Here is a 12342-nt window from a genome sequence, read left to right on the forward strand (position 1 = left end):
TTATAAACATATAACAAATGATAAATATTAATACACCCGACCCAATGGACCTATAAGTCACCTCAAATAAAATAAAATAATTATAATTATTAATTGTTTATATATATATATATATATATATCGACTTCAAACGACAGGTTAGGGAAATAATGCAACATATGTGTATAGTAAATACCTCCTATTCCATGTATGAAAAAATAACAACAGTTATTATCATACTATGCACATCTTTTTAAAAAAGAATTGAAGATTAAAAAATCAATTTTCATAAGCCTTATTGAGCGAGTGAAATCTCATATTTGTCTTAATGATAAGCTTTATAAATGGTTGTATGTTAACATATTATCAGAACAGTGAAGCCATAGGTCCAAAGGCAAAGTTTTTATCACATGACTTTTCGTCAAATATAAAACCATAGTTTTTCCTGTCTGGTTCCGTCACAACATCTAATCGTATGCATGTAGGAATAATGGGCAAATTGTTGAAAACAGTTGTGAAAATAATTCTAGCAGTGCTTCCTGTTATTTGTATTATGTTACTCACTGTGTCTATAATAATGTTGTCAGTATCATTGGATCCTGGAGTGAAATGGAATGAATATAACCAGGAAGTCTTTAGTGGAGTAGATGGACATTATTTTAGTACCTTATGGTCTAGTCTTGATGTAGCTTCATTTGTAGGGCAAAGGGACCCACAACACCCTTGCCATGGAGAATATTGGAATTTACTAAAACCCGTACATGACGGTAAAAAGAACTTTCTACTAATTTAATGTTCAATGATCCTTTTTGTAATTTCAGGAACTTCATACGGTTATCATTCTATCCGTTTAACGGAATTTTACAAAATTTTGAGGTATGTAGAGAACTCATTTGGTCAGATAATGTGGATAAGCTTTGGAAAACGTAAATTAGTATGTGAAACTTCTATCTGTAAATCAAATACAATTTATAATAGTTCAGAATGCAAAAACAAATTTCGTATCAATAAGTTAATAGTTTATTATTAAAGTCTTATATTTCTTTTCTTTTTTTTATTTGATTTGTTATCTATTTCTTTTATAATTCTTTTTATGTATTGATTTATTAATTTCTTTACCTTTATTTATTTATTTGTTCTCTCATATTTTATAGAAACAATTTCATGTGAATATTATGGGATACCACTTTAATTTTCATGTTTATTTTTAAAGATTGTAAACTTTATTTTCATTTTAGCTGGTTAACGCTCTTATTAGCTCTTTAAATATTTACACCACAATACTAAAACAAATTTATATAAGATTGTATATTGGCATTCAAATCAAGGACTAAATAAAACACAGCTCGCATACGGTATATTGAGAAAGATGATTGTGAAAAAATTAAATACTATTCAACTACAAAATAAGTAAAAATATTTGTTGTATTACAACATTCTAAAAACATTTGAATGAAGAAATGTGTGTGTTAAAATGGCTCAACTTCCTTTTTCATTTATAACAATTTGTTTATCTTTGATATGCTTATTCATTGAAAACGTTTGCTAGTTAAATAAGAACTGTAGCATATCTTTTGTTTTGGTGAAGTTGACTATCTCCTTAATTTCTACAAAAGTTTTTAAATAATTCAATAAGAAAATAATATTTATTATATTTCATTGGTCATTACGGAGGCAAACTTTCCTCTTCCCTTTTTAATGAGATATCGATAGGGATCTGCCTCGTATAAATACAAATACTGTACATCAACATCATTTATATCAGATGAGTTTTTTTCTTCATTAATAATAACAACAAAAAAATCTTGACGTACCACGGACTAGTCACCTTTATTGTTTTAGACCATAGGCTCCTGAGAGCATGTGTTGTTAACCTTGATTTGTTTATATCTTCAAAAATGGACAATCAATTATAAAATTCAAAATGTTTAAGACCGATCACTTCTTTAAAGAATCTACTAACGATTTCGAAAAAAATAAATTTAGTTGTAGATATTGTTCTCCGATGAGATTTGCTATTTATCTATAGTTTAACGACATAAACAGATTGAACGATCGTCAATAATTACATTAGATGTATGTTTCATTATAATATTTTATTCTGAATGGCTAACTGCACATCACGTGTTATTCCGCAAGCAGTTGCATTGCTCAATACAACTTTTCATTCATGATAACACGTGCTCCAACAATAAAGTGCACAGGTGAATTAAATAATAAAATATATAAAATTCGTGTTTTCATAATCATAGCTAAAAAATGTAATTATAAGTAAGTATTGAATGCTTCTTTTTGTAACTTTATAGGGTTGTAAAAGCGTTGACCGTGCGTACATTTTTAGAATGAAGCGCTTCCGCGCTTCAGACAAAATGTACTTCGGTCAACGCTTTTACACCCCAATAAATTTACAAAAGAAGCATTCAATTCTTAATTAAATGGAAATAATGCAATTTGGAGTCATCGGTCAATTTAGCTATGTTCAATTATTGTAGATATTTTCTTGCTGTTAATGTCTGATTATTCAAATTTCTAACTATCAGTTAAAGGCTTTAAGATATTACCATATATAACACTGAAGATTTGTAAAAGTCGTAACTAACGGGCAAACAATCCCATAAATTCTAATTATTACCTTGATTTATTTATATCTTAAAAAATGGACAATCAATTATAAAATTCAAAATGTTAAGACCGATCACTTCTTTAAAGAATATACTAACGATTTCGAAAAAAAAATAGATTTAGTTGTAGATATTGTTCTCCGATGAGATTTGCTATTTATCTATAGTTTAACGACATAAACAGATTGAACAATCGTCATTAAACGGAAATAATGCAATTGGGAGTCGTCGGTCAATTTTGCTATGTTCAATTATTGTAGATATTTTCTTGCTATTAATGTTAGATTATTCAAATTTCTAACTATCAGTTAAAGGCTTTAAGATATTACCATATATTACACTGAAGATTTGTAAAAGTCGTAACTAACGGGCAAACAATCCCATAAATTCTAATTATTACCAGAATTGTACTAACATGAGCAACATGACGGATTAGAATAATCTGATACCCCTTCCGGAGCAACTGAGATCGACCCCAGTTTATTTTGGGTTCGTGTTGCGTAGTCTTTTTTTTTCTATATTTTGTTTTGTGTACTAATGTTTTGTTATCTTTTTCTTTTTTGCCATGGATTTTTTCACCTATTCGTTATAGCTTTGTAACAGATGTTTCAATGTCTTATTTTTACTGATCATATTGGGTTTTGTCTTAAACATAGTTGTGGAGGAAATTGTGATAGAAAAAATATAATATGACGTATTTCTTTTGCTGTGTGAAAAAACCCATGTTCTAAATCCAATAAAATTTGTTTGCACATGCGTATATTGACTACTGCAGAATAATGAATTTTATCAAATAAGTATGCATTTAATATATATTTCATTTACTTAAAACACTCACAAACTCTTGTATAATGGTGCCAGCCGTTTGCTTCTTAACAAAAAAAAGCGACTTGATGGAAGAGCCAACACAAACGCTCTACACTTATAGAGATCGGACATCGAGCTCACCTTAATTGTCATAATCAGAATCGAAACAATTAATGCAAGTTATACTTTATTGTAGTTTTAACATGATTCTGCATTATATTCGTATTATTTTAGCCCTCACTATCGCTCGGGTAAAAATAATTACGAATATAATGCCTACCCATGTAAATACTAAAATTAAGTAAAGCTTGCATCATTTAATTCTTAAACATAATGCTATTTTAATTTAGTTTATATTCAATAATGTGGATTTTGTCATTTTATTGGCAAATCATAATTAGATATGAATAATTACCCGAGATGATTTGATTCCTTTCTAGAAAGTTGGAAGGTTCCTATACGAACGACATTACATCAAGCTATTGGACTAGTGTCTGGTACATTATTTTTATTGGTCGTATCTTTAACCATCAACATTGTCACTAAGCAGAAGCTGTTTTGTACTATTACAAAGGTTTCTGCTTTAGGGACAGGCATAACCGGAGGTAAGCTATAGTTTGTTTATATTTGAAGATTAATAGAACGAATGTCCTTTTTACCGGAAAAGTCTAACACTGTAGGAAGCAATAGAAAAAAAAGAAGGTCGAAGATATGTATTAGAATTGATGGTGATTGAAGGAATAGAAATTAAAATAAGGTTGACAACACAAATGACAGGAGTCACAAGCTACAAGACATGTGAATGAACTAACAGTGATTTATGCAAATCATTAGGCCTTTTTTTTATTTTTATCTCGCACCGTTAGCATCATGGGAAGCTATACATGTGTAAAATCAAAAGATCAAACACATCAAACGAATGGACAACAAATGTCAGATTTCTGACTTGGTACAGGCATTTTCTTACGTAGAAAATGGTGGATAGCTAGTCACTTGTATGATAGGTTCATCAAATTCTTTTATATTGACAACGATGTGTGAAAAAAAAGCCGAAGATAAAAATGTTAAAAATAAGGGCATAGCAGTGAACATTTTGTTAAACCTTATCACTATAAAAAGCAACATTTAAACAAAGATGCAAAAAATTGTTTATGTCCATGTTGTTTTGTCATGCTTTTGTTTAGTTAACTACAAACCAATTCTTGAGTAATTAACGTATTTATAATTGCCTATGAAGAAATATTTGATATATATCAAAGAAATTTAAATAAAAAGTAAAATTTGTTAATCATTTAGAGTTAAAAGTTAAGTACAGGATATATATCATACCACATTGAGACCAAACGAAATACGATTACGTGGTCAACTTTCGGTTGAGTAATTCATATGCTCTATAAGCTGTATATCAATAAAATTAATGTTGTTGTATTGTTTGTAAAGTTTCTTTTATGAGAAAGATGCAAGTTCTTATTTGCACTGTGTTGTACGAATTACACGAATTACAGTTTATGACTGTTATGGGATTCGTGCTGTTTATTCTTTAGTTTTCTATGTTATGTCATGTGTACTATTATTTGTCTGTTTGTCTTTTTCATTTTTAGCCATGGCATTGTCAGTTTATTTTCGATTTATGAGTTTGACTTTCCCTTTGGTATCTTTCGTCCCTTTTTTATGACTATTTTCCTGTTTTTTTTTGTTAAAGCTGCAATGTGTAATGCAAGTGACTCTTTCATATCAGTAAACAGCCCAGGTATGAATGCAAATTAAGCAACTAACCACCACAGTTTAAATGACGTGAATAAGAGAAAATATTAGTGACCGCTCGGCCGTCGAAAATGATCATAACCATGCCATTTGGTTAGCTATAACAAAACCACGAAGTGACAAAATACTAAACCATTTCGGACAATAACAGATAAAAAAATGTAGCCATGATTTATGGAAAAAAAATAATCGAAATCAAATAAGGCAGACAATAACCACTACAAACCAGCAAAATATTGGATTTTAACTTCATACAAATGAATTAGACGCGGTTAAACATGTTGGCAGAGCTTACTCCTTGCATAACCTTGGACATTGGTGTAATCTTATAACATAAGATGAAACTATAAAAATAAGTTGGAATTGGTTTGATTTGACATCAGGTTAACACGAAATACAAAACATATCGACAAGACACACGAAGTACCAATCTAAGAGAAACTGCAGGTATTGAATTTAAAACATTTTATAAATAGAAGACCTATCCTATTCTCTCAGACTATACAATAAATAAACAAATCAACGGTTTAAATGTCAAGAAGTGGTGAATCGATGGAGAATAGCATTGATAAAATACTGATAAAGAGTTTGGCTTTTAATTATATGATTTTTACTTTTCTCAATTTTTTTATATAGGTTATTTTACCTTGGAAGCTATTAGTGATTATAAACTCGGAATTCCTAAAGCGTTATCCATAATGGCAAGTGATCCGGCCAATGGAATCTACCATCCAGAAAAGGAGGAGATGCAAGTTGGATATAACTTGGCAAAGTACAGTGCTGTCACTACGATTATAGGTTGTGCATTCATTCTTGGTAATATTGGTCTATATATCCCGTTTGGCGATGGAAAATGGATTTGGCAAAAGAAAACAGAAGTTATACCTGAAATAAAGAAATGTCCAAAACAATTGACAGAAACCAAAAAGCTAGAACGATCAGTGAAAAATAAAGGAGATATTGTCACTGTGAAAGAATTTGTACCAGAGTAAATTTTAATTGGTTCTAAACAACTGTCATTGCTAACTATACTTTTTGTTTGGTTTAACAATATGATTTTATTTATATTAATTTTGGTTTCCAAACTTTTGTCGAATTGTAGTTTAATTCTCTTGAAACTGTTTCTAAGATAGTTGGCAAACAGAACACTCACTTATTAGTTCATAAGGAGTGTATCATACATTAAGAAGAAATATATGTGTATATATATAAATGTCTTAGAATATAACTTAAACATTGATACAATTAATAGGATGCATGGCAAAAACATACGTTTGTAACTGAACTACACAAAGTTGTATTAAACGTTTAACTTATGTATTGATATTTTATAAGTTGTACATGTATGATTTCAAGATTGTTAGTTTATTTTTTTTTAAATCTTTTCTCGTCTCTCTCAGTGAGTCCAGCAGGTTCAGAAATCCGTAACTGGTGCATTCCAAATCTCTCTCTTTTGTCTTCCTTGCGTGTCCCTCTTTTTTTGTTTTTCTTAATGATTTGAAATTTGACGTTTGCCAAATCATGCCCTTCTCTTTAAAATGTGTTGTGATTGGGCATTTTTTTTTCTATTAGACTCTTCGATGAAATATCTGGATATTGAGTAATGTGCCCCCTGAGTATAATGGTGTGAAAAATGTGGAAGACTAAAAAAAGAGACAGTTAATATTTTTCTAAATTTAATCGAATATTTAGTGATCAACTGGTGTCTTCTTAAAAGAATTTAGAAAGTGATTTTGAAATGGAAATCACAACACACAAAATGACTGACCAGGTAACGAAAGGCAAATACCAACAACAATAAAAATTGGACTTTTTTTTTGAAAATACACAAAAAGATAGTGGTAAAAGAGTCCAATCATCCAGTAGTTCGTATAACTTATCTTCATCTAAACCAAATTTTAAAAAGGTAGCGTGAATAGCCAACCTTGATTCATCTCTCATTGGCTCTAGATCTGTTGTTTCTAAAAATCCCTGTTCTGAACAGATCATATCATTCATTGTAAATAAAACAGTATTTAAATTATCGGATGTTGTAAGTGCCTCGCTAAGAGTTTTTAGACTCCAACACTCCTCTAATCTCTGGAAAAATAGGAATGATGAAATCTACAATTGTACTGATCGTTGACGATAGTATTATGCATCATCTACTTACAAGTAAATGTAATAAAGAAGCACTTGTTTTAAAAGATATTGAACTTTTAAACATTTAAACAGAGCAAATAAAAAGCAAATAAGACAAGTGTGAAGACAGAGTCGAGGAACAGAAACAGTATTCTCGAAGAAACAGTTTACGATTCCATATTGTTCCTACACTTTCAGACGTCAAAGGCGATATTATCAAGCCTATAGAAACATCTTCCATTATCCTAGGTATTTTCCATTAGCATTTGAAATTGAATTTAGACACGAGAGAAATTGACAGATCCCATCCCTCAGGTGAGATTACAGACGGGAAAATGTCCATCATTGTAAGTTTTCTGTCGTATCGTCAGAGGCAGTTAGTTTTTAGCAAGAAACATTATTTGAAGGAAAACACAAACAAAACTTTCATTGCTGAATTTTTTTTTTAAAACAACACGTTAAATATTTGTATGCTTCCGAAGCGTTTTTACCTTCTTCAGGAACGCTCAAAGCCAAACATTTAAAAAATTCCGATGGATGTATATTTAGTACTAAAAACCTCACTAAAATCCATATATACAGTCTTTTGCACAGACTAATAACATTTTATTGACAAAGGTCAAATAAATTCGGTTTGAACACATGCAGGGAACAAATTAATGTAACAATCTGAGAATTGTCGTCCGAAAGTGGTAATTTCAAGGCATGACCTATATAAACTTGGTGTGGAAGTTCTTGAAGGTGATGAAGGTTTATCCGAACATTCATAACATTGTTGTACACTTTATATATTAGTATAGGCATATTCCAACATTTTTTATTATTTGAAAGCAAATTTTATACTTTATGCTATAAGAATAAAAAAGCGCTGAACAATTTTTACTGTGGAAACCGTATACTATCTGTATTACATGCAAGGCTGCAAAACCGTTATTGTACTCATAAAACTGTTTTGTTCAATGCAACCTTAGTACAAAATGCCAATTGTTTATGTTGCTTTATAAATGAAGATGATAAACTATGTTTATTATATTGTAACAACTTTTCATCACAAAGAGTATCAAGCGTGTTTTCTTAACTTTATTTCTGTAACAGATTTTACTTGATCATGATCTGTAGGTTCATCATAAAAAATGGATAAGTATGGCCGTATTTTCACCCCAAAAACTACTCAGTATACAGACTTACCTGTGCTATTTGGAATGTTTGAAGGCCTGGCATCCACATAAAAGTTAAATTCATATTGCATATCATAATAATTACATTAGATGTATGTTTCATTATAATATTTTATTCTGATTGGCTAACTGCACATCACGTGTTATTCCGTAAGCAGTTGCAATGCTCAATACAACTTTTCATTCATGATAACACGTGCTCCAACAATAAAGTGCACAGGTGAATTAAATAATAAAATATATAAAATTCGTGTTTTCATGATCATAGCTAAAAAATATAATTATAAGTATTGAATGCTTCTTTTTGTAACTTTATAGGGTTGTAAAAGCATTGACCGTGCGTACATTTTTAGAATGAAGCGATTCCACTTAATAAAAACTGTTTTTTTGTAAATGCTTTTTCTTGATATTGAGGAAAAACTCTTATACAAGTTTTAAAACACTTCATGGAATAATAAATTTATCATGTCAAAACTGTTTAATTCGGTTTTATTTAACTAAAACAAAACTGTATGGTTTTCAACAATGAGCAAAACCAATACCCCATAGTAAGCTATAAAAGTTCTCGAAATGACGCCACTTTCGACGACGTTGTTGTGTCTCACTGCCGCTACATTGATGTCGAAGGCCCGACACAAATAAAAAGACTAATACTTTTTTGTAAACAATTGAGACACTTCAAATCAACTTACACTAAAGTCACAGGAAAATCGTGGGAGGGGGCTCGAACTAAGTGACAAAGCATCGATAATATAAAATAAGAATTATCCGATTTATTTTTAGCGTTAATGATCGTATATACTAAATTTAGTCCTGGTATCTATGATGAGTTTATTTACAACCACTGGGTCGATGCCACTGCTGGTGGAGATTTCATTCCCCGAGGGTATCACTAGCCCAGTAGTCATTTTTGTCATTGATATGGTTATATTTATAAGTTTACTGGTTACAATTTTTGAATTTTTTGATAAACTAAGGCTTTTCTACCTCAGGCATAGATTACCTTAGCTGTATTTGGCAAAACTTTTAGGAAATGCTCTTCAACTTCATAAGTTATTTGGCCTTTTTAACTTTTTTGGATTCGAGTGTCACTGATGAGTCTTTTGTAGACGAAACGCGCGTCTGGTGTATACTAAATATAGTCCTGGTATCTATGACGAGTTTATTTGAACATATATACGAATATAAATCTTTTACTTTTAATCAATTGAATTCTCTGATCTACCTCGCACTAATTGAAAAATAAACTTTTTGGAATATCTGTTTTACAAGTGACGATGAACATGTTTCAGTTTTCTTAACCACAATACCTTCATCTTTTTTGAATCATTTGAACCTCCAAATAAAACCAAATCACTCGATTTGTAATTTCGCGAAAAACACGACAGGCGCCACACCTTTCTGGGGGAAATCTATTTCGCCGAGCTGAACGAGTCAAAAAAAAAATTGAAGGGTTTTGGAGCCGCTGAAAGCCCAAGAAGCTATAGAACAAATGATGCAAAATCATGCTCCCCAGACACTTTTTCATTCTGAAAATGCAAGTTTTGTTTTTATATTTGTTTACAAATATTTTGGTCTCAAAGCAAAATGTATAGATTTAGTGTAAGACTAAAATTTCTAGGAACAACATCAAAAGACCAAGATGCACGATAAAGCAAAAATGGAATTCACATAGTTAAGTCTGTGGCTGATGGTTTTATTTCTAAACTCATATTCAATTTCATAACAAAATTACTAGATTACAAAAGGAATGCACTAACAGAAGGGCAATCAATGAACAAAAGACAAATAAATAAGAAACATTGATCAATATTACATCAAGTTAAGTGAAACCAATATTCAAACATTTCAAGTATATTGACATAATATTTATACTTTTATTTTTAATCTATGAAGAATCTGGTGCCATTTCATACTTTCGATTAGACCTGCTGAGTTATTCATTTTCAAAACATTGCAAGTCAAGTCATTCATTTTCAAAATACCACAGAACAAACCATTTATTTTTGTGATTATCAAGGCTGAGTTGTTTATTTTCAAAATCCTCCTGTCCCCCTCCCCAGAATATCAAATGGTCGTCCCCTTACTCAAAGTCGAAACTCAATGGACTTTAATTCTAAGCATGACTTGAATTCGTAAACTAACTCAAAGTTTAACTCAAACAGTAACCCGAACTTTAATCTGAACGCTAATGAGATGGATGGCCACACGCATTCAAGGCACATACAACGTGGAAATCTATCTAAAATAGAACAGTTTTTTTCCGAATTGGTCACGTGGTTTTACCTCATCAAATAATTGGATAACCACATCAAAGAATTACAGGACTACATCAAAGAATTACAAGACCATATCAAATAATTAAAAAAAACACATCAAATAATGAAACAAGCAAGTAGTGTAAAATCGTCAAATTTTAAAACATCATTACGTTATGTTAAAACCATATAAAGAATAGACACATCATCATTACGAAACAACAAAACCACATCATGTTATGAAACAACTACATTACGTCAAGTCACATACACATCAAGTAATGTTGAAACCACATTGACTAATGACACAACCATATTAAATAATGATGAAACCACATCGAGTAATGACAAAACCATATTGAGTAAAGAAAAAACTATATCAAGTCAATACGAAACCATATCGTGTAATATCGAAATATCATTAAGTAATTACTATTCCATATTGAGTTATGTCAAAACATCATTACGTAATGTCAAAACCATATTAAGTAAAGACAAAATATCATTAAGTTATAATAAAACAACATTAAGTAATATCAGAGTTCCACATAAGACAGTTGTGGCGTTCCATACTTGTGTATATTTATGTGCGTATTGGAGACGACGTTTTGAAGTTGAAAAAACTTGTTTAATCGATTTGTCAATTTTTGAATACATAATATGTTTAAACTATCAGTAGAAACAAGACATTGTCTCTTCGAAAGTTTGCAGACTGAATCAGGTTGTTGATGATAGTAATAGTGCTTTAATTTATCATTTTTATGAGACAGAGTCCTCGTTGGGCGAGTCATTTAATTATTTCACTTCCTGTTGCACACCAACTATTCAGTTTTAATATATTCCTGTCTTGGTCAAGGTTGAATAACAGATGATTACGAATTATGCATTTTATGTGACGATGGGTGTTTTCTGCAATTGAAAAAAGAGTAACACAACCAAAAAATCCTACTTTAATTAGTTAATTTTAATGTTTGTCTGCGTTGAATAAGTGAATACGAGATTTGTAAATAACATTTTGATATTACTCTATATTTCGAACTGAGAAAATTTTGTTCATTTTTAATAAAAGGCACTACTAGCCTGACAAAATATTAAACAAAACCGTCAATTTATTTTAGGTTATAGCAGATTTTTTTAAGCATTGAAATATTTTCTGAAGGTTGTACAAGATCCTGACTTAATGTACAAAAACATGTATTGTTTGGATCGCAACTGTGGAAAATAACACTATGTATATGTACACCAATGATATAAAGGGTTATGATTTTATGATTTCATTATAGTACTTAGTGATTGGTGAAGGTAGTTTCATAAAAGTAGTTTAATCCAACTCTCTGTAATGTTACCTTTTTCTGGTCGATAATTAAATTTCAATTGTTTTATTAGGTCTTTCCACCTTTCCGTGTGGAAAGAGCTATTGATTTTGTTTTGATTATTAGGTCTTTCCACTTTTCGTGGAAAGACCTTTTGTTTTTCTTGTGGGAGTTATTTCCCATTGAAAATTTAAGATAGGCGATATGTTGGGTAAATTCATATGTTATAAGTCGTAGAGGCCTTCAGTCTTTTTTTATATGATTTCCTTGGTCCATTTGAAGGAAATTGAGGTCTAGGTCA

Source organism: Mytilus galloprovincialis, chromosome 12 (genome assembly GCF_965363235.1).
Source record: "Mytilus galloprovincialis chromosome 12, xbMytGall1.hap1.1, whole genome shotgun sequence".
In the NCBI taxonomy this organism is placed as follows: domain Eukaryota; kingdom Metazoa; phylum Mollusca; class Bivalvia; order Mytilida; family Mytilidae; genus Mytilus; species Mytilus galloprovincialis.